Raw genomic sequence first — 26490 nt, 5'->3', positions numbered from 1 at the left:
AGAGGATGGGATCATATCTTAAAAAAAAAATGAAATCAAGCAGTGAGAGAGAAATATTGGGAGGAAAAAGGGAGAAGCTGAATGGGGCAAATTATCTCTCATAAAAGAGGCAAGCAAAAGACTTATTAGTGGAGGGATAAAGAGGGGAGGTGAGAGGAAAACATGAGGTCTATCCCATCACATTCCACTAAAGGAAAGAATAAAATGCACACTCATTTTGATAGGAAAACCTTCTCATAATACAGGAGAGTGGGGGACAGGGGCACAAGCAGGGTGGGGGGGAGGATGGAGGGGAGGGCATGGGGAGGAGAATGCAATTCAAGGGCGACACTCATGGGGAGGGAAAGGATCATAAGAGAATAGAAGTAATGGGGGACAGGATAGGATGGAGGGAAATATAGTTAGTCCTATACAACACAACTATTATGGAAATCATTTGCAAAACTACACAGATTTGGCCTATATTGAATTGCTTGTCTTCCAAGGGGAAGGGGTGGGGAGGGAGGGAGCTAAAGAAGTTGGAACTCAAAGTGTTAGGATCAAATGTAATGTTCTTACCACTGGGAAATAAGAAATACAGGTTAAGGGGTCAAGAAAGCTATCTGGCCCTACAGGACAAAAGAGAAGACGGAGACAAGGGCAGAGAGGGAGGATAGAAGAGAGAGTAGATTGGTCACAGGGGCAATTAGAATGCTTGGGTTTGGGGGGGGCAGGGGATAAAAGGGGAGAAAATTTGTAACCCAAAATTTTGTGAAAATAAATGTTAAAAGCCAAATAAAAAAAAGAAAAGAAAAGAAAAGCATGAAAAGGTAAACAGGAAAGAGAAATCATAAAGGACTTTTTAATGCTGAACTGTTTACATTCCTACATGGAAAGATAATATTTGTAATTCTTGAGACTTTTCTCAGTATTTGGGTAGGTGGAGGGATTACACACACACACACACACACACACACACACACACACACACACAGTACAGGTTGAGTTGAATCAGAAGAGATGATATCCATAAAAAAAATAAAATTAAATTAAGGGGTGAGAGAGGAAAATATTGGGAGGAGAAAGAGAGAAATGGAATGGGGCAGGCTATCATTCATAAAAGAGATAAGAAAAATCTTGTTCAATGAAGAAGAAAAGGGAGGAGGTGAGAGGGGGAAAGTGAAGCTTACTCTCTTCACATAGGGCTCAAGGAGGGAATAACATGGTCACTAAATTTGATATGAAAATCGATCTTACACTACAGGAAAGTAAGAGAGAAAGGGACAAGTGGGGTGAGGGGGATGATAGAAGGGAGAGCAAATGTCAAAAGGGACTAACTAGAAGTAAACACTTTTGGGAAGGGACAAGGTCAAATGAGAAAATAGAAAAAAAGGGGGGGACAGGGTAGGATGGAAGGCAATATAGTTAGTTGTACGCAACATGACTATTATGGAAGTCTTTTGCAAAACGACACATATATAACCTGTACTGAACTGCTTGCCTTCTCAGTGGGGATGGGTAAGGAGGGAGGGAAGCAGACAAGTTGGAATTCAAAGTATTAGAAATGAATGTTGAGAATTATTATTGCATATGACTGGGAAATAAGAAACACAGGTAATGGGGAATAGAAATTTATCTTGCCCTGCAAGAAAAGAGAGAAGATGGGGATATGGGAAGGGTGGGGTGTGATAGAAGGGAGGATACATTGAGGGAAGGGGTAATCAGAATGCAAGATATTATGGGGTGGGGGGAGGGGAGAGATGGGGAGAAAATTGGAACTCAAAATTTTGTGGAGGTGTATGTTGAAATCTAAAAATAAATTTAAATTTAATTTAATTTAAATTTAAAAAGAACTAAGACAATGTGTAGATATATAGATGTGTGTATATGTGTGTGTATGTATGTATGTATGTGTGTGCATGTATATATATACACAGACATACACACACATATACAGACATATGCGTATATATGGCTTTCAAATATTTCTGTGAAGAATAATAACAAAATAACAAGTATAAGTTTAGCTCTGAAGGTTTGAACTGCTTTTCACCATATGAACTAGTTACTGGAAAACCAAACTGAAGAGGAATATTCCTCCAGAACTTCTCTGCAAATGAAGGCTATTCCAGAATTTACAAGGGAAAATATTTCTAAGGATCAGATGGCTACATGGGACAACTAAGGTCCCAAATAAAATAAGCTGATTAAATGTAGTTTCACCCTATAATCTTGGTTTATCTAATAGAATCTGTTTGGCTAGGTTTGTTTCTTAAGAGCTGTATGAAATTAGAAATCTGCTTAACTAAATTGGTCCAATTTTTATGATATTAAAGGAAGTATAGAATTGGGAACCTATTACTTTTTAGCTTTTGGTGATACTTATGGCCATATATGTTCTTTCAATGTGTAGGAAATTGTATTGGGTGGTGCACTTGTACAGCCCCCAATGCTTACTTAATTTGATCCCTCTAACTATGAGATATTGGGATAAGGTCTCTCCTTAAAGAATTCTATCAAGCTCTTGATAAAATGGATAGCAAAGGGGATGCCTCAACTGACTTGAGTTATTTAACAAATTTCCTTTTCAGCTTTAACCCAGCTCTCTGCTTCTGTAACTGTGCTTACATTAGTATAGAATGTTGGGCTTTAGAAAGCCCCAAGGCGGGGGAATGGGACAACTTTATTTCAGTGTTCGAACCGAATTTTTCATGGCTGAGAGACCAGATTTGTTGCTTAGAAATCAGATTTGTTTAATACTTAACTCAGGGCCACAGGTTGTGTTGACCCCAAAAATCTTCCTGGTGTAACCCCAATGCAATACCCATAGCAGCTGCTATGAATATGCATAAATATTTCCAGGGTAGATTAGTAAAATATAATAAACTCTCTCCCTCAAAGGTAAAGCCAAAATATTTATTTAGATTATCATTATTAGGATACCAAAAGGTAAGATTTAGCAAGGTACTAAACACCAGTCCAGAGAGGGCCTGCATTTTTTCTGTTAGGCCTCCCCACAAACAAGTTGCCCTTGGCAGAATTCCTCCCTCTGCCTGCTCACATTGGCTTCTCTCTCCCCAAAATTCTATTTCAGCTAAAATTCCATTGGGTAAGCTCCTCCCACAATGGGCTCCATGTGACTCACGGTGTATCACAGTTGTGAGCTGGACCAGAGCTCAAAGCAGGTAACATAGTCCTATTATTGGACAAGGAAGATCTTCCTATTACATTAACATTACATTTGGCCCCAAGATCTTTCATGTCCATTATATAGGCTGATGGGACTTTAGGGATAATTTCTATTTACATAACTTCCATAACATTATAAAAGGGATAACAAAAAATAAACACATAAAACAACATCTTGGGGTGGGGGCTTGGGCACAAGTACTCCATCGTTTCTTCCTCAAACTAATAGATCCCAAAATCCCTTGGGGTAAGGACCAAAGGTTTCATTTTCTAAAACTGCTTCCTGCTGAGATTGGATATAGATCTCTCCTTACCTTGAGAGGTCCCATCTGAGGGACCTTAGCCAGTATCTGTTGCTTGATCAATGCCAGGTCCAGGGGTGACATGTCATAGTCTTGGACAGAGGGTGATATTCAGCTTAAGCAGTCAGTCACCTAGAAGTAGAGGGCACTAAGCCTGCAGGAGACAAATCTAACAAACAGGTCAAACAAAGAAAGATCAAAAAGAATAAAGAGACAATAACTAGAAGCAGGATAAATATACCATCAGCCATGCATGTAGAGTCCATTAACCTACTATCATAACCTTATTCACAATAAAAAAAAATATGAATTAAGGGCACGATTTCATAATTATCTTCTTCTGAATAAACAACAGTTATAGTATTTTCTTTTCCATGTACTGTAATCTCTGTAGCCTTTGGAATATCGTCTGACTTCCACTTCTCCCCTACTTTAGCTCCCAATTTTATTCTATTAGTAGAAACAAACCCTTCAGTTTCTCTGATAGTTATTTTGGAAGAGGGTCAGTTTACACAAGGGTATGATTTCATGAGGAATAATGATCACTTGAACTTTTCTACCATTTTTACAAAACTGTATAGGTTCTTTGCCTAAATTTCGGAATACCACAATAATTTCTCCTTGATAATTAGAATCTATCACTCTAGCCAATACATGTATTCTGTGAGCTGCTAATCCTAATTCAGGCAATATCTGAGTAAAATGATTTTTTAGGAATTTTTCATGCATATTCCAGTAGGAATTTTTCTTCTTTCTTTCTTTTCCAACAAAAAGTCTTCCAAATAATGTAAATATATTCAGCTGAACCACATGTTCCTGGATATACTGCTGGGAGATTTTGCCTCACAGTATAATACTCAACATTTGGAATTTATGTGTTTGCTGTTTTTTAATTTGTAGATTTGGGGTCATCATTCTGGCTAGAGGTGTACTTTCTCCAGATGGCCTATTACCCAAATTACATAAAGAAGTGAATAAATTATCTTTTCAATGTTGATAAAAATTATTAGAACTTCATTAACTGTTTTTTTCAATAATCCATGAATTCTTTCAATTAACCCAGATGCTTGTGGATAATATGGAATATGTGTCGATTCTAAATTGTTTGATATACAATATCTCATCATTTCATTACCTTTAAAATGTGACCCTTTGTCACTTTGAATATGCATTGAGGTCTCATTATATAAACTTATATCTAGAGTTTTACAGGGATTTATCTGGGTTGCACTCTTAAAAGAACAAATCATTAGTATACCTGAATAGGTGTCAACATAAGTACATATAAATTTGCATCCTCTATCTTGGGGCAGAGGTCCAATATAACCTATTTGCCAAATTTGGACTGGGACTTTTCCCTTTGCTATCTCTCCATTTGTTACCCAAGGAAGAGTTCATTCCTTTTCCATTTGACATTTGTGGCATTCCTCTGCTCTCTGTTTTAACAATGAATGTGAGATACTAATATTTCAATCCTGTGCCCACTTGTGTGTGGCCTGAACCCCTAAATGGCAAGCCACTTGATGGACCCATCTAACTAGTTTCATATCTTCAGTTGGTTTCAGACTAGGAACAATATGTTGAGTAGGAATCTTTGCTAGTAAATCAGCATGTGCATTGTACTCATGCTTTGGTGTGGTGAGGGCCATGTGAGCATCTACATGAAAACCGACAAGTTAGTGACCAAAGACACGTCCTGTATATATTCCCATAGTTCTTTGCCCCAGACTTGTTTACTATGAATTTCTCAATTTTGATTTTTCCACATTGGCATCCATGTAGCTAAACTCAATAGCTACAGCGCATGAATCAGTATATATTTATATCAGTATATGTGTGTGTGTGTATGTGTGAGTATATGTATATGAATACATATATACACATATATATGTATGCATATATATATACATAAGACACTGTCATCCTTGTTCTGTTTTAATAGCCCCAAGTTCAGCATATTGACTACTTCCACCTGTCCACTACTTTCCAAAGTCTGTCTAATGCATGGGTTATAGTCTACTGCTTTCCAATGTCTTTTATGGCCTAAATATTTTGCTGTCCCATCAGTAAACCATATATGTGTCTTTTCTTCTTCAGTTAATCCATCATACCCCTTATTCCACTTTACCAAGGACTGTACCAACTTCTGCTTTGAGCCAGGGGATGTATCATTTCCCTCAGTATCTATGTTTGCTATAGATCCATGTAAAGCAGAAACTCCACTTTTGCTTGCTTTAGATCAGTTTTAAATGTACCATTTCCACTTAATTATGCTAGCCTCTTGTGCATGTCCAATTCTGTGAGAAGCTGGGGTACTCATTACCCAGGTCATAATTGGGATTCCAGGCCTTAACATTACTTCATGACCCAGAGTCAATTGTTCAGTCTCTACCAAGGCCCAATATGCAGCTAACAACTGCTTTTCAAAAGTGGTATATTGAGTTCCAGTAGAAGGGAGTTTCCTAGGCCAAAATTCGAAGAGTACATTTTACCTTTGTTGTTTTTGCTGTCCCCTCCGGTTTGCATGTTTATCCAGTCACTTGTAATTTCTTTGGGCCACTTTGCATACATAGGTCATAAATCTAGGGCCAATTGTATAGCAGCCTTGGCTTCTTCAAAAGCTTTACTCTGCTCAAGTATCCAATCCAATTCATATTTCTTCCTAGTAACCTTATATAAAGGTTTTCAGAATCTGTCCTGAATGCAATATGTGAAGTCTCCAATATCCAAATAATCCTATAAACTTTTGGGCCTCTTATTGGTAAGGATACGAAAATCCTGAATCTTTCCTTGGGTTTCCAGGAGAATCTCTTGTAACACCTTATTCCATTGTATGCTTAAAAAATGCTTTTTGAGCTGATCCTTGAACCTTTTCATGGTTAGTTTCCCACCCTTTGCTTCTCACGTGCTCAAAATAAAAGTATCATTTTTTTTTTCTGTATCATAATATCATCTATGTAGTAGGTAAGCTGCATACCAGGCAGTTCTAATTCATTCAAATGTTCAGCCACAATCCTTTAACAAATAGTAGGGCTATGCAGATATACAAGTAAAAGTATATTGCCTGCCCTGCTAAATGAAAGAAATTGGTCCCATTGTTTAGAATCTATTGGGATAGTAAAGAAGGTACTAACTAAATCAATAACTGCATACCAAGTTCCATCCTATTTCTGGATGCTTTCTATTAAGGTTATCTGAAAAAGCAGCATACAAGGGGGGAAGTCATTTTATTCAATTGTCTATAATCCACTTTCATCTTCCACATTCCATCTGACTTTCATATTAGCCAGACAGGATTATTTTATTGAATGGTTGTAGGGACTAACACTCCTGCCTCTGGAGTGTTTAAAGCATTAGTATTAATAATCTTATCTTGCTCACCTGGCACATGATACTGCTTTAAAGAAACGACTTCAGAAGGTTCAGGTAAAGTGAGTGGGTTTTTTTTATTTTTATTTTACGCTCCAAAACTGTATTAATTCCTATCTTCCCTGCTACAAATTGGCATCTCCCCTCAGGCAAATTTAAAGTCATACCTCTCAATATCTCTATCCCAATGATGAAACAGTCAGAAACAGGTACAATTATCACCGTACATTCTTTCTCAGGTAATTGCCCAATTTTCATCATTAGTTTAACTTGTCTGGTTGGTATTTCAGTCCCTCCAAGTCTTGTGATGGTAATAGGGATTCCATGTTTAAATTTATCAGGGTTTCCATACATAAGAGGCCTCTGCCCCAGCACATATTAATGCCTTCATTATAGTAGCTGATCCATTTTTCCAGAGTAAGATTAAACAGAAATGGGGTCTGTAATCCCATCTGTGTACTCCTGTAATCTGAACTGTTCCTTGGTCAGTTTGCTATTCTCCCTGCAGATGTGACAAACTTGGATACAATGATTCAGGAGGATTCAGGACAGTTCTTACCTCCCTATTCCATCTAATAGTAAGTCCCTTTCCTTGATACATCTTATATAGTTCATTAGTTGGAATACTATCCTTCCATAACCTATCCCTGCTCTCAATAAATCAATAACATTTCTCTCCTTGTTAATTTATTCTGACTTTGAGTGTGCTGGCTATTTTTTCTTCTCTCGAGGAAATTTATCTTTTTCCCATTCCCCTAGGCCACCTAACCGTGCAATCTTATCTAGCAGCTCTGAAAGGGGGTGCCCTATTTCCCCAGTTAATAAAGTCAGAATTACATGTTTTTAAGCAGAAGAAGCAGTCTTCACTATTATATTTCTGTGAGGAACTGTTAAGGGAGTACTGTGATACATGTCTGCATCTCCCAACTTTATTGCAGTTTTCCTTACCTCTCTTTCTCATACAATCTCGAAGCGAAGTCTGTCTCCATGAGGCCACAAAGAGTCAGTGTGATACTGTTTATTGCATGCCTCATCAGCCAGAGCTGGCAAATTAGTCCCATTGTTACTTCATTGAATATGGTAATCCCTAACAGGTTATTTAATACCTATAAATCTCAAATAATCTAAATTTTCTACCTATACACCTCCAGCCCCTTTGTCACTGATTCTCATCATCCAAGATATCAGTGATTCTCCAATTTTGGGGATGAATTGACTTAATATGTCTGTGACCTCCTGCTAAGTAAAATTCTCAGTTACTCCCTTAAACACTGTGTGCCCCCTCCCCCCATGGTTTTCCTGCTTCCTTTGTATTATTGAATGTGCATCCACATTTTCAGACTCTTCCTCATCTGAATGTTTCGTCTTCTTCCCCATGTCTTCTTCCTATGTGTCTGGATCCCAGTCAGGCCTTGCAGATGCAAGGGTTGCATGCACTTTCTTCCTATTAATTTTTCTCTTTTTTTCTGAGCCACTCTGTCAGCTGTCTTTTCTGCTACCACCTGATACTTTCTAGCTTGCTCTTCTAAAGGAAAGTTCAGACGTTGTAGCGTAGAAAGCTTCTCATTCAAATCAGCTAATTCCCTTTTCAACTGAACCTTTTCCTCCAGCAATTTGTCCCTACTTTTACATGTAATATGATAACTTGTTAACAATGTCTATCCTCTTATACATACTCCTGCCATTTCTTTCTCTGGTTTTATTGGTATTCCTTGCAAACATCTTTCTAAATCTATGGGTTCTCCCTTCTATAGGCTTGGTTCCCAGTTTTCACAAAGTCCCGTGCTTCTAGCCCATTCTCTAGCCAGGGAGGAATAAGGAATAAATCCTCCCATCTATTTCTATCTCCAAGTAGAGCTTTTATATTTTGTGATACCATCGTCATCACCAAATATAACACCAATGCAATAACATATTAGTGCTGTCAATATACATAAGTATTTCCAGGGTAGCTTAGCAAAATATAACAAACTGTCTTCCTCAAAAGCAAAACCAAAATATTTAGACCACCACCATTAGGATACCAAAAGATAAGATTTAGCAAGGTACTAATCACCAATCCAGAAAGCACCCACATCTTAAGTATTCTTTCTGTTAGGCCTCCCCACAAACATGTTCTCATAGGCAGAATTCCTCCCTCTGCCTGCTCACACTGACTTCTGCCTCCCCAACGTTCTATTTCACTTAAAATTCCATTGGGCAAGCTCCTACCACAATGGGCTCCATGTGACTCAGGCTCCCTGTGACTCAGGATGTATAACATCTATGAGCTGGGCCAGAGCTCAAAGCAGGTCACGTAGGCCTATTAATGGGTGGGGAAGATCTTCTATTCCATTAACATTACACATGGAGAGGGAGCCAGAGTTAAAGATTGATGCAAAGAATGTTTCCTCCTGTTATATATAGCCTAATCAATCTAGGTGTCTTATCTGGAAAACTGACTCCATTTTGATCAGCTATTGTTTCCTTGTACCTTTGTTTGAAGTTCATATAATATAAAACTTAAGAGACTGGGAGAGCAAAAGAATCCCTTTTCTGGCTGTCCCCTTTGCCAGAAGATTTAATGAATTTCCTTCTAAATTTTTTTTCAGTTTATCATTTTATTCTCTACCAATACCTTCCTCTGGACATTCCCTAGTTTGTTAATATCTTTCTTAAACTGTGTTGCCCAAACCGAAAGTTAGCCCAGTACCCCTTCTCTCGGACTGCTAAACTGCCTCTAAGATCCCATTTTCCAAGAAGAAGACAGATGCATAGATAGGTAGATAGATACGGATGTAGATATAACATTTAAACACTATGTATCAGGAACTGTGATAAGCACTGAAGATATAAGAATACAAAGAAACAAGGTTCTCTTGTGCTCCCTTAAATAGTCTAGGGAAAATATTATTAGGTTCATGCTACACCTGATTGTTAGTCCTTAATGCTTCAGAAGGAGTGTCCCAAGCTGTAGATCCAAGACTTAATCCCTATCCCACCAGATGCCAGTCCCACAATCAACAAACGTAACAGCAAATAAACACATTTATCCAAATAGCAAACATTTTTGTTTGGATAGATCGATATACATACATACATACATATATACATGTATGTATATACATATATGTGTGTATATGTATATAGACAGTTCTTATATCATGTAAATTCACATTGTGCAAATTCAACTTTACCCAATTGGATATCTCCCAAAAATCTCTAGTGTAGCAAGCTGGGAATAGGGACATAATAAAAATTTCTAGCTCTTCTACATGTTCACTTGCATACACACACACACACACATTTACAGTCTTTCTCTCCCTTTAGAGACCTGAAGAGGGGTTGAGATGACTCTTCTAGCTTGAAGTTCAAGGGGATCAGAAAGGAGGAGAATATCTCTTCTCCCTAGCTCTTACAAAGTCCTTTCCTCATGCAGGCATGGAACATTGAATAAATCAATCTTTACCAATGATGAGACAGCCTCATGAAATCTGTCACTTGAGGTAGAGGTTTTATATTATGATTCTGTGAAACAAAGTGCCCTGCTATTCCTCTCTCCAACCCCTATCATGTCATAGCTTTAGGCCAGAAGAATCTGAAAACGGGGCAAAGAAAGTGAGATGCAGCATGACTTCATCATTCCTCCTTCATCTCATTCATTATTCAACTCCTGTTGTCCAAGACTCAGACTATGTCAACTCTTCTAGGATCATGAGAGATTTTACAAGAATAATCCCTTTTCATTGCAACAATATGTGGGTTCTATCCAATTCTTACCTGAATTCTGCCCATGAATACAATGAGAGATAGTGTGGTATAGTGAAGTGATATCAAACTCTAAGAGAAATAAATCCCCCTGGGTGCATATTGACTTAGAAAACCACAAATTAACTGTATACTGTATTACATTTTTATTTATTTTGTTAAACATTCCCCATTTGCATTTTAATCTGGTTCAGAGGATGCTCTCAAGTTTAAAGGCCATCTGACATCTCTGAGGTGCTGGATGTGGAGTTAGGAAGACTAACCCCCCCCCAAGGCTCAAATCCTACCTCAGATGCCTCATAGCTGTGGGATCCTGGACAAGTCATGTAGCCATTCTGTGCTTCAATTTCTTCATTTGTAAAGTGAAGGGATTGGATTTAATAGCCCCTAAGGTCCCATCAAGCTTAAATGTATAAGCCTATAATCCCATAACTAGTCAGTCATGGTTCCTCAGATTCATTATCCTTAGATCCTAGCCATGAAAGCTGGCTATAGATTAGGCATAAATCTCTGGGAAATGAGAAGCATAAAGTTCCTGGCATGATTGCTCAGCCATACCACCTAATCTAAGAGCTGCCAAGAGTGAACAGAGGTGGAAGTGGAACTGAAGGTTTGAAGAAATCAATATATTTCTCAAGGGTCAACTCCCCAGACTCAGATATTTTGCTCTTAGTAGAACAGCCATTAAGATAAGCATCAAGAAATTTTCAGGATATTTAGGTTTAAATGTATAAAGCCTGGACACTGTTAGCCTCATCGTTACTATCTTGCTGCTCTTGTGGGGTGGATGAGGTTCAGATAGTGATGATCCAAGGACCCCTATGTTGAGAAAGATTGAAGGCCAAAGGAAAAGGAAAGAGCAGAGGATGAGATGGATAGATAGCTTTGTGAAAACAACAAACGAATTTGGACAGACTTCAAGGGATTGCGGTATACAGAGAATCAGAGAGGATTGAATGATTAAACAACAAAGACATTAATCTTCTGCTATTACTCTTTTATATTTAATGTTCTGCAGACATTATTCAGGTGTATAAAAATGACCCTTTTTTGGTAAATGATAAAGTATTATTGAGAGGTATATTCATCCTCTGTAGACTCACTGAAAATATCTTTAGGAAAATTCCAGTAGCAAACATGACTGGGATGACACATACCTTGTTCTGTTGCCATATGTCTTTGATTTCCTCTGCTAGGTCTCTATATCTTGGAAGAATTTCATCCCATGTAGTTTGGAGATTATGAGTACTTGGTATGACAACAACTATTCAAAATGTTCTTAATTTTGTATGAATCAATGTGATAAGCAGGCAGTTGTGGTCAACTGTTTAGTCTGTGAAATTGGTCCAGTTACAGTATGGTGCTGAATTCTCAAGGACATTTTGGAGTTTGTGTTGGTAGTACAGAGACTTGTCATTTATTAGTTTGTAAACAATAGCAAGTCCCTGGTGTATAATTCTAGCCACTTGATCATGTCTTTCTAGGTATATACTAGATGTTAAATTTTTCGAACCCACAGGAATATGTCCACAGTTTTCACTACCTAAAAGGATGAATAAATAAAAAAAAAATTTTAAGTAGTCACTATGTGTCAAATTCTAGGGATGTACAGAAAAAGTCAATCTCCCTCCCAAGGAACTCGCACTGTAATTAGAGGAGGGGAAAAAGCACATGAAAAGTTTAGTTGTAGGTCAGAGGCAAAGTTCAGGAAGTCCTAAATGTGAGCTGCAGGATGGATGGCAAGGCCCAGGTACCCTTTAATTATATTTAGTGGATGGGGAGGAAGTTTGGAGGGAATTGAAGCCATGTGGATGGTAAGGTATGGAGGACCTCCACCTCACAGGAAAGAATGGAGTTGGTAAATTCTATTTCCTGTGAGCCATGTGAGCATTCAAGCATCCTGGATGGGTTTTTGGTGACCTGGGTCCAGGGAAGGGAGAGAAGGGAAAAAGAGTACCACAGTGGCTATTGGTCTTCCTTATTGTTGGAGGCTATAGGCTAGAGAGAGGATACAAAGGAAAGAAAAAGGAAAGAGTAGCACTGTTGTGGCATATGCTATATTTTTCTGTCAGGTACAGAAGAGAAGTAAGTAAAGACAAAAGGACCAGGAATGAAAGGAAAGGAACTTTCTATTGATGTTGAAGGACTTCATTGTGGTTATAGCACCCTGGAAAACAGTGACTGAGCTTTTAAGCAAAAAGCTCTTAAGCTATTTCTCCTCCAATTCTCCGTATCATTCTTTCCAGTTCCAAATACTGTCGAGCCTCTTGTCTAAGCCAGATTACAATAAAAACATTCTCAGTTATGCTCCCAAGAACGTTAAACATCAGAGTTCTCTCACAGAGGTAAAAAAAAGTCAATCAACCAATCAAAAGGCATTTTGTTAGGCCCTTACTAGTGCAGTGCCAGGTGCTGAGCTAGGCTCTGGGAACACAAAGACAAAAAATGAAACAGTTCCTGCCCTCAAGAAGCTTTTATCTTTGGATTTCTGTAATACTATTAACAATATTATGTCAGAAGCCAGACCTCACCCTAGGATTGGAATAAAACCTACCCAGAAAAAAAAAAAAAAAACCTATACTCTCTAATTCCTAAATTTTTTCACTTACCTTCCTCTTATACCTCTAGTTGCCAAAAATATTCCACTATTTGTCACTTCCATCTTGGATTTTGAAGATCTCAGAAAAATGCATCAAGGATCTTGAAAATAAATCAAGTTACTAGACAAAGGAAACTCAAGCATCTGGAAGCCTATAAACTGTTATAACCCTTAAGTTAAAGATCTCATTAGAGAGGAAAGGGTCAGGTATATCCTGGGATAATTCTCAATTTCTCTCTTCTCTGACTCATTTTCCCCACTCAGATACATCAAGCACAAAAACTCTCCAGTAGAACAGTGACCACAACTATCTGCATAGAGGCTTGGCAAAGCAAGCCCAGGTGATTTTAATTAACCTGCTCAGACTGACATTTAGGAAGATATTAGTGTGCTTTCAGCCGTTAAACCTATGGAAGGTATCACCCTAGGCAGGAGGTAAGCGAGAAAGGACACTAGACATCAAATTCCCCCTGAGTCAGTGTGATATTTGTGCTGCCGTCATGGTAGGAGGCATAAGGACAAAGGGTTTCTGACAGCTGAGCACGTTTCTTCAAGGCTCAAGATCAGAAATGAACCCTTCACAGAAATGGAGACAAAATGTGGAGTAATGTTTTGAGCTGTAAACATACTCTTTTCAGAAAAGGGTTGGGGAGGGGGGGACTTTGGGAGACTTCCTTAAGGAACTTGGACCATGAGCTGGTTCCCTAAGGAAGGGAATAACTGGTGTTGTCTTCAGGGAGCTGGAGAATGTAGCATCTAAAGCACAGACCCGCTACATATTTTGTAGTTGCCAAGTGGAACAATGTGCCTTGGATGTATGAAGACAAGCATGAGGTTAGAGTGCATTCTTCTGTTGGGCACTCTGCTGTGCAGAAGATGAGCCCCTAGAATAATAGTCATCTCTCAATTCCTAAAGAAATTGAAATTTAAGGTGGGCCCATGCAGAGAAAACAGCTGGAAAGTTACAAAGGACTGCTGGCCAAGCCAGTGGGATAGCTGGGCAGGCCTTATATGACAACCAAGACTGACACTTCCTCATGGAAGATATGAATGACAGCTTCCCAGAAGAGAGGATTTCAGTGACAATCAGGACTGGAGCCCCTTGCTAGAAGCCACAGAACATTCCCAGCACAGCCATACAGCAGAGACAACCTTAGTGAAAACCAGTCCTGGCATCCTCTGCTGGAAGCTACGAGAACTGCAGACAGACCAGTACAGTACAGAAGATCTCAATGACAGCTAGGACCAGCCACATCGGTTGTGATTTGAGGAGACTTATATATACTATGGATAGTGGTGATGAAGGAGGTATATGGTACTGGTAGTACCACACTGATCAGATGACTATAGGACCACTGCAAAGGCCTTCTATTGCGTGAATATACACCAGACACAAACCAAGGCAATCCTTGAACTGAATCATGCTACATATGCCACTGGGAAGGGCTACTAAGTGGTGAGTATTGATTTTTTCTCTGGACTCTCACTCAGACCCTATCTGTACCCTCAAACTATAAAAAAAGTATTTTTTCTTTGAATATTGTAAAGCCTACTTATTCTTGCAAGGGGAGTGGGTGATGATACATAGGTAGTGTCAAACAGGAAACTTTCAGATTATCTGAGCGGAGGTAATGAATCAGAGAAGTGAGAAAATGAAAAATCTCCAGAGGAATAACTGGCCCACTTGTGTGCTATGAGAATCACTGACCCAAGGGTTACAGCAATACTCCATACTGAAAGCAGACAGTAGACTCTCTCTCCCCACGGTGTCAAATCTTGGTATAGTAATAAGTGTTTCTAAGTTATTGTTTCTAACCACAATATTAGAAAAGAGATAACATGGGAAATGGAGGTGAAAATCCAATTCTGGTTTCAAGACTTACCCTGTTCTCATTCATTATTCTATTTAAACCTTATCTACCTAGTGAAGAGATCCCATCACACCCTAAAATTTTCTACAACTAAGAGCTTAAGAGACCTTCCCAGAATGTCCTAACATCCAAATATAATTCTTTAGCATTGATACTCCAAGACTCAATTCCTATGTGGGCTTGGTCAAGTCAGCTAAGCTACATAAACCTCAGTTTTCCAATTTGTAAAGTGACAAGGAAAGGTAAGACTGAGGAAGGTCTTCCTCCAATACTCTCAGATCCTTTGTGACCCTTACTAACATAAAATCCTTATCTACTCTTAGGAAGATGGGGGAAAAATCACAAATTTGTAAAGTTAAATTCTCCAAGGATTGCAGTGCATCCTATCTTTCCCTAAATTCCAACACTCTTCTTCATTTTCAATGAAGAATCCAAAAAATTCCATAGTAATCCCCTCTCCTTGTGTATCCTTCTGTCAATTTGTATTCCACTTCTCCATCTCTCTTTTCTGCCCGCCTTCTACTCTCCAAAGCAGAACTCCTCTCACTACATTCCTGCCCCTACCGAACTCCACCAAAGGGCTGCAGTGGGGGGCGACGTAAGACATAATAATCTCACTGACAGCATCACTGGTACCAAAGACTCTGACCTATATGCCGATTCAAGATCCAGTGCTCTCCCCTTCAATTTCTGCATCCCTTTGCATTCAGTCTTTCCTCTAAGAAGAGCTTCACATACAGTACAATCCAGTCATTCCTGAGAGCCAGTAAAGGGGGAGGCCTCCTGGCCAGCATCCCCTTGGACCAGAAGTTTGGAGGTGTTGGGACCATCAGGAAAGTTCTATTGTTAACAATAACAGAACTTAAAATAGATCTTTTCTTTCTGTAAGTTCTTGAAGTAGTTGAGAAAATTTCCCACACTCTGCATCCAGAAGAGAAAGAGACCATTGTAAATGTTCTAAGTGGCAAAAGGGATATTCATATATTAAACTCTGGCTCCTGAAGAATATTTCTATTATTTTTTTTTTAAATTCTCATTCCTTATCCCTCCACAAATGCCTGACACTGATGCCTCAGTATGGCACAGGAGTGACCCTGGGTTCTCAAAGGCTATGCCAATGGACTACCATGTCTTTCAGGTGCTAGCCAACAGGAAAAGCTTTGAGCATGTTCCTGGTAACAGACTGTATCTGCTTACTGGGGACAAGTACTGCTAATTTGATTCAAGCATTTCCTATGTTAAGTATATGGTAAACCCAGAGAGGTTCATCACCAAAAGAATGGCTGTTAGGTGATTTTTTTTTTTGGCCATAGCAAACCATTGATCAAAAAGATCTGTGCGGCTAGTAATCTAATGCTTTTGTGGTGATGGTTGCAGGATGTCAGAAAGGGAGACAGAAGATGCTAAAAATGTTATGGCTTCATACTGTTCTTAGACCATCTGTCTACCAATATAAGTGTAGCTTGGCATACGTAAAAATGTTATTATTAGTTCATCTCCAATAGATTATTATAGACTATGGGAGGAATGAAACCAGATCTATATTGGAATTGGCAATACAGATGAAAACATATTTCAAAGTTACTTTGGACACGTGAGAGAACTGTGACCATCACTTCGAAAATTAAAGTTGCAACATAATGCATGTGAAAGAACCCAAAGGTTAGTAGACTACCCAGAAACATCAAGCTTCTGTCATGGAAAATTTCAAAAGCCATGTGTGGAAAAGTTTTGAACATTGATAACCCAAACATCATCAGAATAAAAAAGGAAAGAAATTAATTTCTCTTAAACAAGAAAAGACTAGAAACTGACATGGGGGAGCTTTTTGAGTGGTCATCTGTTATGATAAATGACAAAATCAAAACTTCATTATGTGAAAGGTCAGAGATAAGAAACATTCTTTAAGCACCCAATAGCACCAACAAGATCTATATGAACAAGTTAAGACCTCAAAAAAGTAGAATGTGACAAAGGTAAAGATATTTGCAAATACCTTTTCTTGAAGAAATTTTACTATTATTAATATGTACTTAAAGTATTAATAAATCATGAAGCTAATTCTAAAAATCTAAAATTCCAAGAAATCCTAAAATTTAAACCATTTATATTTTACCTTTAAAACAATCATACAATTTTACAAAATGGGAACATCAAAAGTCAGCCCAGGGGCTATTTGGAATTCATCTGTCTACTTAAGAATAATCTGTTGCCTTTGTTGACTGTTTTTTACTGTTGGTAATAAATGAGCATACCTTCATTATTTGCTGGTCTCACTCTTTGTCACATTATTTGAGCCTTTCTATAACTTTTACTTGTCATTTTTTAAAGCTACCTAGCTATGTATTTTTGTCAAGAGCTATCGAAGTCAAGCAAGGCAATAGAAACCACATCAGATTATGAGGGTCAGAAACACCAGCTAATAGGAAAGAAAAGGGCAAGGAAAGTTTGGGAATAAAAGACCTGACCTTCTGGGAAGAAGCACGAATTTGAACAATGTCCAATCCACAGCATACTATGTGCATTTGACTCTAGAAGTTGGGTGAGAGATGACATGGTATAACAATATTGGGCTGAACTTGGGAGTCAAGGAAATTTGAGTTCAAGCCCTGTGTCTGACACATACTGGCTGTGTAACCATGGATAATCAGAGGCCTAGATGACTTTTCAAGATGGTTAAGTCACATATTTATTGATGACTGTCATCAGTGGAAGAATATTTTTACACTAACACTTCCCTAAACTGATAAAACTCACAGACTGACAGAATTGATCTACTATGGGCTGGTTCTAATTACTTCTCCTCTTCTTTCATATAGCTTCCATTTGGATATCAGTGACCTACGGTCACTCTCAGTAGTGACCTGTCCTGACCTTCAGAACACATACGTTCTCCTCCCATCTCAAGCCTTCATCTCTCGCCACAGGCAAGGATTGCTACTTCCTCACTTCTTTTTTCCTAATTACAAGCTCACATGAGTACTTTCAGTGAGCACAGCATAAATTCTCAGGGCTATAAGTAAGATGGAACAACTTGGGTTTTGTCTGATCATGACTACAGCAACTTCCTGGGGGCAATTCCTCCTCTTTCCATTCCTCCCCTGGCAGTAACAAATATCACTAACTTTTACTGATGTCCTTCCATCCCTGCCTGACTCCACCCCTAACAATGTCAGGAAAACAGTCCCATTTCAGTTGGGCAGAAAACTTAAGGTATATCAGGGCATATTTCCTCCCTCCAAATCATTTCCCAGTTGAACTTCCCTTTTGTCCATCCCTCTATTTGCCCCAGGTGAAAATATTACTATTACATGAAGACTGTAAACTCTAAAAGACAAATGGCTTGTATTCAATGGTAGTACCACTAGCCCTACTGCTAGGATCCCAGTAGGTACAGTCAGAGAATGCAGAGCTGGAATAGCAGATGTGTCAGACCTCCAGAAAAAATAAAACATACTACAAAATGTATTAAAAACCTTAAAAAAATGCAAATACCTGACTCAGTGTTCCCCAAGTTTTGCTACCAAAAGAGTGCTAGACCTCCCACAGTAGCTGGCTCATTGCAAGTTGTTTATGGAACTTCACCCCAGGGGACTCCCCAAGGGTTGGACCAAGGTTGCTTCATAACATCCTACCAAGAATGGGCAAGCTGTCCATCAGGCAACCATCATGTTAAACTTTACAGACAATAGCTAAGTGTTTCATGTGAAGGTTTTCTAAGGAATTTAAAATAAACAACCTCCCCCCCCAAAAAAAAACCTCTACTAATAGCTCCATAAAACCAAACTGGCTAACTAGAAGGTTTGACAATTCCAAGAGGAGATTTGGACCATGAAAGAAAATGCCAGCTCCTCTTATACCAGGATTATAGAGGGACATGACAAGGAGCAACTCAGCTATAGTAAATCCATTTCTGGATGGTTTGTCTGTGCCCATCCAGTTTATATAACCTTGAGTGCACATGTCTCATGACTTGTCTCTCTAAATGTATACATAACAAATTATAGCCGTTATCACAGTTCAGCCTTGGGATAGATCCTACAGCACCCTTCCAGCCTAGAGATAGGAATGATTTACATTGGCAGCTCTGTGATTAAAGTGCCTGGCACACATTTGCCTCTCAGTGATGGATTTCTATTCAATCCCATAAAGATTGGCTTATCAGGACCATGGGTAAGTAGGGAGTGGGATTCCCTTATTCCCCTCAATCCCTATACCAACCTTGTTTCAGTGCCTATTTCATGGCTCAACTCTTTCTAAACCTAAAAACAGAATTGGCAACCCTAGAATGTTCTAGGGTCCACCTGTCATGGCCTTAAGAACCCCTAAAAATACTATTGACTTAGAGACAATGACTCTCAGGAGTTTATGCCATTTTAGGGGTAGTCAAATCATTTTATGGATCTGAACAAATCAGTGAGCCCGAAGAACAAATAGAGTGGAAAGTCTGTAAGGAGCTGAGTGTAAATATGAACTATGATATTTTTTCATCCAGAAAGTTTCAGGGGTTCATAAATTCAGTGTTTCAAGACCTCCTAGACAAGAAGGTAGTGACTTGTCTTTTCCTGGAATACTGCACAGTATGCCAAATTAGTCCAGAGCAACCTCTGATACTTATACTAATGTTAGATATTTGCCACATTGAAGAAATATAATTTCAAATTTTAGAAGATGATGTTCCTGGAGACAAATGATGGGGTAGTTGGGAGTTTGTCTTTATAGACGTAAGGTAGCAGTCATTCTTCAGTGGTTCTGCATCCTGTCTTCCATGAAAGATTTACAGGGAGTCCTACCACATTTTCCTCTCTTTCAGCATATTTCAGTGACCTCCAGGTCATTGAAATACCTTAAGGCTTTTCAGAAGACACCAGAACCTTAGCCCCTATCCTGATATATCTAGATGCACAGGAAAAAATTTACTGTGAAGATGAGTGAATTCAACCTTACCAAGGGACCCTTCCCTCATGGACTATATGCGTCTTTCTTCTATGCCTCATCTCTTAAAAATACTTCTCACCTAAGATGGCCAGTGTGAGAAAGAACTGTATGAAAGAAGCATCTCCTGGTCAAAGTCATAGTGGAGCTGTGGAGGTACCATAACAAGGGGGTATGGCACATCTTCATGATCCATATTGATCCAGAAGAATTTGGGGTACCTCCAAGCATTCAAACTTCATACATGGACATTGAAATCTCTAGGTGGAAACATAACACTAAAGCCACTCTTTGAAGCAAGTTTACTAAACCCAAACACATCAATGGCATTGGCTGAGCTCCACCTATAGTTAGATGTAGGATGTCCAGATAAAGTCCCATTTTTGCCTTCCACTCAAGCATAACACCTGCAGTAGCACTTCCAGCTAGACCAAGGTCACTTTGCACACAAACCACATCTTCCAAGTCTTCACCTACCACTGAAAATCACTAATGGGAAAGAAGAATACATTGTGCAGGAGAATCTAGACTCATGGCAGCATTGGGGCTGCCTCTAGTACCTATGAGATTGACTTGACTACAAAGAGATATCATGAGAGCAGAAGCAGATGTGTGCACCTTAGAATTGGCAGAATTCTTCTACCAGAGCAGCTCATCAAATTAGCCCAAACGGGTATGCATACACGTGTGTATCTATATATCAGCTGCAGGTGGACAATGAGCTGGGCCTAAAATTGAACAGGAGCAGGGAATAGGCTGGATCTTATTGGAAAATTTTCAGATAATCTCAAAAGGCTTGTCATCATGGAAGGTAAGCTACTTCATACTCATTCTGCTACTGATGTTTCTCTGACTGTGAATCATGATATCAGAAGAATCAAAATTGTAGGTGACCCAAAGGAAAATGGAAAGATGCTCAGTGGCAGGAGGTGGAGGATGAGAGGAAAAGAAGGGAAATGGAACCTGGGAGGAAGGCTTCATTTTATTACCAATGATGACCACATAAGAAGAGGTGTAGGGAAGCGTAATGAGACTGAGACAAATAGAGAACCTAAGGGCTGATTGACTCAGCACTTCAAAAACTCGGGAGAAGATATTCTATGGAGACTTTATAAGAAAACTTGGGCACAAATTACACAGAAAAAGATGTTGCTGGGATCTGAGCTGCAGTCTGGGAAGAAGTGAGATATTGGAACCACTGAAGTATCTAAGGACTACATGTATCATGACTTTATTCTAAGACTGCACATTAATTTTAAAGAACCCTACATTCCAACCTTCAATTCTAAAACCCCAGGATTTTGTTCTGGGAAGGGGGAAGTTGTATAATTCCTTCCCATAGCAGGATCCCTGTAGGGAGTGTGTTTGTCTCTTCCTTCATGACTATGGAGGGTGGAATCAGCCTGAAAAATCACTGAAAGAATTCCCTAGGTCTTTTGTTTGATTTTTTAAAAAAGTTATCATGGAAAGTTCACTCCAAAAATATATCATAGCCTTCATCAGGAAGGATAGCTTATTTAGTCTTTTTGTTTTGGTCACAAGAGAAATGAAGGGAAATAATCAACACTAAAAGGAGGCAGGGGTGGGGAACACGAGATAAACTATAGTTAAAACAGCTCACACTTCATTTCAGTAAGAAATCACCATAGGATAATAGGAAACAATAGTTGTTCCCTTCCCACCTCCTGAATCTTAAACTCAACTACCACTCACTCCTCAATGAAAATGGGAAAAAAATTGGGAAGGAATTCTTGTAGGCTAGTTTTCAATCCTCTTGATGTTCTCCAGGAATCTGGTCTGAGGTATCATAACTCTCTGCTCTTTCTCCAAAGCCCATCATCCCGGACAGAAGGACGTTAGCATTTTGAGAGACTTCAGTTTGACTAGAAATCATTGTCAACATAGGTATTAATACCTAAAGAATTTAAAACCCATCTGGTACTGAGAAAAGGAGACCTGGGATTTGGAGAAATTTACCCTACCCTGGATCAACCTCATTCCTTCACTACAAAGCAGGGCCATGAGATGGAAGCTCTAAGAGGCAGAAGCATACAGTCACGCTATTTCTTCCCCCCAGATGCGAAAGTGAGGGGAAGGGATCAGGCATTTATTAGGTATCTTCTACGTGCCAGGGACTATGCTAAATTCCTTCATAAATGTAATCTCATTTGAGATAATTTTAAGGTCTGGGCATTTTCTTTGGGGAAGAGAAGAAAGGATCAGGAGGGGAGAGGGGAGTGTCATATTCTAGGAAAGGGAGAACCTGAGAGATATCATGGATTTGAGGGAGGAAACTTAAGGCAGAAGACGAGAGACCTAAGCTGAGTGCTGAAGAGAGCATGGGTTGTTACTGATGACATACTTGTTGAGGGTCTCTTACATGTCAGACACTGCAAAGAATCTACAAATGTTCAAATCACTGCCTGCCCTCTAAATGCTTCTCTTCAAATGCGATATTTCACAGGGATGTATGTCAAGCACACGGTGGACATGCTACAGAAAAAAAAAGGATTGGTGTTGTAGGAATTTGGCTTCTTCAACTGTTTCCACGTTGGATACTCTGGCTGGGACCAGTAGGAGAAAAATGATTGAAACTAGAGATGAGACAGACTAGCCCCCATTTTATAGATGGGGAAACAGAGGCCTGGAGAACTTAAATGGTATTGTATAGAGAAGTACATGCCAAGAAACATATTCCTCTCTGACTCTTGATGAGGGACTGGACTATTATTGACAAACCCAGTCTATCTCCAAGCTGACCAACTCTGTCTGGGATCTGTAAGTGAGATCAGGTGGACGTTCACCAGCAGAGATCAAAGCTTGATTAGGATATAAGGGTAAGTGATTCCTGTTTGAGATGAAAGTAAACAAGGATCTTGGGAAGCTTGAGATTAAGGTTGATGAAGGCAAGAAGAATGAAGGACACAGCAGTGACCCAAACCAAATCTGCAACCCCAAGGACCAAAGAAAACTCTGCTCAAGTGGTGAGGGCACATTTTGTACTTAGAGGAAAGAGCAGTGAACAGAATAGCTTGAACAAAGAAACTTTCTATGCCTCTTAGAAATAATTCTCAAAATGGAAACCTGAATAGTGGGTAAAGATGCCTATGGTTCTTCTCACCAACAATTCCTAACATTTTGAGGAGGGAGGTGGTAGAACAAACAAGGGTGTGGTCTGATGAAAAGAGTGAAGTTTAGACGTCCTTTTATTTCTCAGTAGCAATGAGAACAGATGATCCTCCAGTCCCTTGAGCCCCAGAGGCAAGGCCATAGCCAAGAGTTAAGTGAGGCTTTCTCTTTTTCTTTCATTCACTTCCTCTTTTTCTTCTTCCTATTCCTATGTCTTCTCAATAACCACAAGTGAAAATCAGTGAGGCACTAGAATGTCCTGGATGTAGGTGATGAAGCTGGATTAGACTAAATCCACAAGTGGCCTTGGATGTTTAAAGTTGAGGTGTGGGAGGAAAGGACATTATTCTCCTCATCAAAGTATGTCTTCTGTGAGTCTACCAACTGACTCAGAGACTGATCTGAAAACACGAGGAAGAAAGTGAAGAAGGGGAAACACCAGGACCCTAAAGCAACACTAAGAAGAAACTAAATGAAAGGATAGTAACTACACAATGGCTACCTTTGATTTTTATGCTTCAGGTTATTACCAGATCTGGAATTCCTCTAGAGACATATTCAACATGGGATCATAGAGGTCTTCAGCTACCATATTTCTGAAATGAATGAAAGTAAAAAAGAGGAAAATACCTAGCAAAATTGGCATCAAAGAAAGCGAGAGTCTACACCAAGAAGATCAGCCTAAGCATCAGACCAGAGTCAAGGTCAAGAGGTTGAACATCATCAAGGAGAGGTCTAGTGAAGGCAAAATTCAGAAGAATCAAACTGCTATGAGTCATGCAATGCTGCTTCATTGTCAAAATCCAGGGATGTCTCACTTCAGGGGACTGTGGTTTGTCCATCGCAGCATCATAACCAGTTTTATCACTTCATTTTTTTATTCTATGCCAAGAATTCTGTGACATACCAATACCACTAGGACCCCAAATCCTCTCTCACAACAACTTCTGATTTTCCTGGAGGTAAGGTAAAAGTCCTACAGACCAAGACAATAAGAGTAATGATCCCAGGATACCATCAAGGAAGAGATGAAAGAAAGGGGGAGGACCTTTCTTCTTTCAGAGTTATTGGAAGACTCTCAAAAATATCAGAGGATCTCTTCACCCTTCCATACTTAGTCCTGACCTCTGAAGAAGGTGAAACCTCCACCAGAGAAGCAAGGCCCTCAAGAAGTGAATACTGTATATGATTCATTAAGTGGGAGTGAGGAGTCAACTCTGTCTCTCAGTGAATCTGGATATATGTAGACCTAGATCTTCTTCTGTGACCATGGGAGGTGCGTGCAGGTCGGGCCTAGTAATGAAACATTTTTAATTTTTTTTTTAAATTTGTACTTAATTTTAAACAACTCCCAAACCAAATAAACAGATGAAGAACAGAGGCTCAGGAAAATTAAATAAATAACCCAGGGTCATAGAGCTAACAGAGCTATGATTAGAACCCAGGTCTCTAGGCTTCCATTCTATTGCCCTTATGATTATACCACACTGACTCAATCAATCATCAGTCAATTCGTTGCTTACTAGAAGGTATTTTTCAAAAGAGTTCTTCTAGCCATATTTAGTAATTAGGAACCAAATGTTTATGAATGGATAATTAGCATTTTTTTCAACACAGAAATGCTAATCTGATGGAAAAGGAGAATGTTGAAGAAAAAGGAGAATGTGGGAGAAAAATAAGCATCAGGGGTAAGAGTGGAGGACATTCCTGAAGAACTAGTTATATCTAGGTTAAAAAAATCACCTCTGGGTGTTTACTGGGCTTGAATTTTCACAATATTCGGTCAGATGTGACTAAGTTTTCCTGGAACTGATGGCTAGGAGGCTAGGATGCAAATCTTTTCTTAAACTTTTATCGGCCTAACTGAAGGAAGGACAAGAAGGTGAAGGAGAGGAAAGGAGGTTTGAAGGCATAATGGAAAAGAGCACAGTCACCCCAATGGGACTTCTATGACCAATGAGAGGCCTCCTGAATTCATGGTTTTTGCTGTCCTCTAAAAATTTCTCACTTCTAAGGCTGGCTACCATATACAGCTGTGGACTGTTTACCAAGAGAAAGCTTGAGAACCAATATGTGAAGAATATTGCCTAGAAGTGTTAGACATATCTAGAGCATCTATCTAACGGGGAGAGGCTAGTCTTGTGTGTAAATCTAAGTTGGCTATTAAAACAAACTTTTAATTCCACACTTTATTCTTTCATTGAATCTTAGCAGCAGGAAATTCTAGCTATATCATCAGTGAGCAGTAGAAATCAGCTAGAATTCCCATAGAAAAAGAAATTTTGGCCAGTTTGAACAGAAGCAGAGAAAATGATGCCCTTTCCTCATTGCACAAGAAATTTCTTAAGTAATAGATTTGATTTGTGCCTGACATTTGGAAGGTGAGAACTTTCATGAGCTTCCTATCTCTTTCAAGAAATGTTTGGGGGTTTCTGAAAAAGGTGTCACTTGCCTAGAAATTCCTCTGTTCTTGTTTATTTTTTTCTTTATAGATGCCTAATAGAAGTTGGAGTCTAGAAGTCAGCTATATTCAAAGAAGGAAAGAGGAGAATGTATTGTTCCCCCATAAAGACTTGAAAACATGGATGTGTAATCACTGGGTATCTGATTGCTTTACTCTAATGAGTGATACAGAGCATTAGAGATGAGGCAGCACCAGACCAGGTCAGATGATCTTACAGGACAGGCATGAGGAATTTTCTTCTTGCCCTGACCTCTTGACATCTGTCACTAGTAGTAAGGAAGCCCAGATTTTTAGTCACCATAGGGGATGCAGTCATCTTAAAATATAAAGTTTTAGGACTATAAATGTGATATTTTAGCTCTAGTGATTATCATTAGCCCCCAGAGGGAGGAGTTCTGACATTACCAAAAAGGAAGAAGAAGAAAAGACAGAAGGAGTAAATAAGAGATCTTAGGAATCACTCAGAGAAAGGACAAGGGAGCCCAGTTCTCTCTGGGATTGAAGATCTGGTTCCAGGAAGCTATGAACCCAAGAACATCATTATTTTGGGTCATAATCTGTTATGAGCTTATAAATGTCATCAGGATAGGATATTGAGATGAGAGAGCAGAAATGCCCACAGACACTCTATTTTCTCTGAGTTCATTCTGGACATAAATACTATGGGGGTTTTGTTGTGGTCTTAGCCTCCTTGGTCAGAAACATTCTGGTTTGCAGCAGAACAGATGCCCTGAAACCACTTACAAACTAACTCTTCTGTCCCAAAGCTAAAAATGGGATTCTCCATCAGGAGGATGACTTGTTTTTATTTTCAGCAGCAAGAAAGCATAGAGGGGAACCCAGAACAGATGAGAGAGACCATCAGGGACAGAAGAATGTCCCCATGAAGATGGGGAGAAGCCAATG

General features: G+C 39.2%; 1 long non-coding RNA gene across 1 annotated transcript in view; it reads left to right on the top strand.

Moving 5' to 3' along the window:
- Nucleotides 1–25535, top strand: part of LOC140526064 (uncharacterized) — a 46646-nt gene extending 21111 nt beyond the window's left edge. The window contains exon 3 of the long non-coding RNA XR_011974228.1: nucleotides 17876–25535. This is a non-coding gene — a long non-coding RNA (uncharacterized lncRNA). The remainder of the gene's footprint in view (nucleotides 1–17875) is intronic.
- Nucleotides 25536–26490: the final 955 nt, after the last annotated feature.

Source organism: Notamacropus eugenii, chromosome 2 (genome assembly GCF_028372415.1).
Source record: "Notamacropus eugenii isolate mMacEug1 chromosome 2, mMacEug1.pri_v2, whole genome shotgun sequence".
NCBI lineage: Eukaryota > Metazoa > Chordata > Mammalia > Diprotodontia > Macropodidae > Notamacropus > Notamacropus eugenii.
Note: the sequence above shows the minus strand (reverse complement) of the source record. Positions and strands in the feature narration are given on the sequence as shown.